The sequence below is a fragment of the Morone saxatilis genome, unplaced genomic scaffold (genome assembly GCF_004916995.1).
Source record: "Morone saxatilis isolate NCDOM2014 unplaced genomic scaffold, NCSU_SB_2.0 Contig19, whole genome shotgun sequence".
Classification (NCBI taxonomy): domain Eukaryota; kingdom Metazoa; phylum Chordata; class Actinopteri; family Moronidae; genus Morone; species Morone saxatilis.
The window spans coordinates 11,411,244-11,414,834 of record NW_023339751.1 but is presented as its reverse complement, the minus strand read 5'-3'; the positions used below and the strand labels follow the sequence as shown (position 1 = coordinate 11,414,834).

Genomic DNA, 3,591 nt, shown 5'->3' with positions numbered 1-3,591 from the left:
GAAAACATAGTAAATTATAACATAACCTCAAACCAGTTCACGTTTTGTCTGTTTTGCTTGATACATTTCTTAAATTATTAATCCATTATTGATTATGGATTTACAAATTATATTTTCACCACTAATATTTAAAGGAGAAAAATCAAAGTGTGGTATTAATAACTGCAGAACGATATTGCCACAAAAGATTTCAGGACACTACGCTGTCTTAACAGGTTAACAGGTTTTCTAGGGCAATAGGATTTCTTAACCCAGTAGATGTAGGGTAAAACACACACACACACACAGCCCTGTGTCAGCCTACAAAGGCCCTCCATAAAGAGTACCCTCCTCTCTCCTCATCATCAGTCAGTATGAGGCCCAACAAGAGTTGATGGAAGCAAAGAGCCAAGCGTTAACGAGCTCTGCCAGTCCTCTCGCTCGCAGTGTAGGAATCAGCCTTCAAAACCAGTACGATCAGACAATCACTTAAACCCCTTTAACATCACTTTAATGACATCTACACACGCACATACACTGAGAGCTAGTGGTTATGTAATAGTCAGGCGGAAGAACTGCAGGAAATAACCAACATTTTTTGATTATTATCTTGAATGTGATATATTACCTCCTAGAAGACTAGATGATCACGATTTGAGACTTTGAATAATATAATCCATAATTATGGACTAATGAGGGCACATAATATACTGCATAATTGTTTTGTTTGATCCTTGCTCCAAATTTGCAGCATATACACTTTCTCTTCAAGAAATCCTTTGATGAGAGAACAAAATCAGGAGCATCCGGCATTAATTGAGGTAACACACATCATTTCATGTTTCATTTTCTCAATCCACTCGCACACAATCCAAAAAGGACCCTCACAAGAATGAGGTCTTTCTCTGGGATTGCCTCATAAACTGCCTGCCCACCTCTCTCATCTTCTCTTCTTTCACATACATAGACACACACACACACACACACCCATCCTCTGCCTGGGGGCCCCATTAGTCAGGGAAAGGGGTGCATGGCGCAGTGCATACAACCCACCCAAACACGACGAACTGAATCCATTAGTCCACGCTGTTACGTACATCACTGAAACGCAAGCAGGCCCACTCAACTGTAACATGCCAATATGCTCAGCTCTTAAGAACTATGGATGGAAACGGAGTAGTGGGGGATGAAAAAAAGTGTAGGTAGGAGGGGAAAAGCAATAAGGGCCAGTGGTAAATGGGGTAAAGTAAACTGAAGTACAATGAAAAAAGAAAGCTTGTGGAACTGACTCAGAGGAGTATTTAAATAAACAACAGGTGATACAGGGATGAGGGGTGGATGTAGTGTTTGACTGCCGTTATTTTCTTCAGCCAGGCAAATTACCCCGCTTAAGGGGACAGCGGACTTGGAGAAGTAGATGTCAGTGGTAAATGCGAGGCAAAAGAAAAAGCCCCGTGGCCTCTGGTTAGTTAGTGTGATGTATGTCGCTGAGAGCTGAGGAGGGGTGGGGGTGGGGAGGTTGGTATCAGTGAAGATGGGCTGCTGGAGAAATGATAGGGGACAGATGAGACAGGCGCATTGAAAGGGGGAGCTGGTTTTGTTCATGTGTCACTCGTTCCCTCCATACCATGACAACACCATGTGGGCTTCACAGTTCCCAAGAGACTGTGCTGATGTCTTCTGTCTGTCAGAGCCACCAAGCCACCCACCCCCCCTCAATTACTTAATTCACTATCTTTAGGTGACTTACTCATTATCTCTGGTCAGGCAGGCTTGTCATTGTACAGCTGGGTGACATATGTGGATCATTATCACAGATATTTTTCAATAAGGCAGATGTATGCAATATCACATATAAAATGAAAAAGACGTATGTTCAAAAACAATGAACTGTCATCCAGCATTGCACATTACATCAGAATAACTCTTCACTTGTATAAATAACTCCCTTTGTTCATTTTAAAGTAAAGTTTATCATTCATTTGGAGAAAAAGATAATGTAATTTAATCTTGTGTGATTTAGCTGAAAATCTGTGACTTAATGAACTCACTTGCTAGGGGTAAGTGAGTTCATTCAGTGAGTAGAGAGACTATGACTCCACAAGGACTCTGAAGCTATAAAAATCCGGACGGTAAATTCTAGAAAAGCTCCTTTTATTCAATAACTACACTTGAGGATCCTTTAGTACAGCAGAGCTGCACACTGATCACCAGTACAAGACTGTGGTGGACCTCGTCCTAGTGCAAGAGCATTAATACAAGAAGGTATAGAGGTTAAAAAAAAGACTCATATAGATCCTTGTAGAGGCAACATTAAGGCCCCATTATGTAACTTTTCTACTGTAAAAACAGTTTCTAAATCATTTTGATGCTACACTGACTTGTAATTGGGTGAATAGTGCCTCTCTGCCCCGTACACCTGTTCTTGTACAATGTAACTTTGATTAACTTACATCGGTAAGTTAATCACTAAGCTAGTTGGCTCAGTCCATGCTGCCCGGAATGGGAGCTCAAAACACTGGGGGAGTGTTGGAATATATAAACCGTTAGCAAAAAGCTTTTGACCACAGGGAGGATGTTGTTTCCATGCCGAGAGGGGGATCTGGATCCGGGTGAGCTGACAATGTAACCGGGCTCACCAGCCTCTGCGGACTTGGCAAGGGTGAAGAAATCCAGGACAACGTTTACGGAGGAAGTGAAGAAGAGAATTTCGAAGAGGCTTTTAGTCATGAAATAGAAGGCTGCAGACAGACGGCGAGCTGGCCTTCTTGCTGTAAGACTAGTAGGTTATATTAGCTGGCTTGCTATGTCTTGCATGACTGTGTTAGAAAAGTTGTCAACTCACTAGTTTTTGATGATAAGTAATGTAATCATAACAAATGCACATGTACAACTGTCCATTGGTACAACAGTGGCATTGCACTGGGGGCGCCCAATCGCAACAAATACCAAATCTTACATAGTGTTGCTTTAAAATGTTGTAAAATTATTACTTGTAGATATAAATGATGAATGAAAAGGTTGTCTGACCTGACTTTACCCTCGTACTGTCCGTAGAAGAGGTGCTGCCTGCTCATCCACTCCGTCATGACGAACTCGAGGGCAGGTTTCCCCGTTGGGCCGGGCAGACTGCACAAGAACTCCAACAGAGGCTCCAGCTGGGAGTGAACCAGGTGAGCAAACACCATGATCAGAGACTGTGGACAGAAGAGGAGGACGTAGTGAAGGTAACCGCAGCACCAGGTTATCAAACACATCAAGAACCGGTTCGATGCTCCGGCCCCATACCTGCATGACACTCAGAGTCTCGGCTTGCTGCATCTTGCTCAGAATCGCTCGGAGGATCTGGTCCAGCTGTTCCCCGAGCTCGGTTCCTGCCCGAGAGATCAGGGTGGACACCAACCTGCCCACGAAGGCGGCTGTGAACTCAGAGGTCCGGGGGTCCAGCAGCTGGTTGACCACCTGCATGACATGACGTACCAGAGGCCGCTCCTTCCCCCTGCTCCGTCGCCTCCACTGAGCGACCTGCTTCGAGGCGACGGAGAGCTACGCGCGCAGACGACTCGCCGCCGTCTGGAGAGGGAGGAGGGAAGTGAAGATGATAAGACGTAA

At 44.4% G+C, this 3,591-nt stretch overlaps 1 protein-coding gene across 1 annotated transcript in view; it reads right to left on the bottom strand.

Moving 5' to 3' along the window:
- ogdhl (oxoglutarate dehydrogenase L) overlaps positions 1-3,591 on the bottom strand; it is a 16,970-nt gene that overhangs the window by 5,054 nt on the left and 8,325 nt on the right. The window lies entirely within an intron of this gene.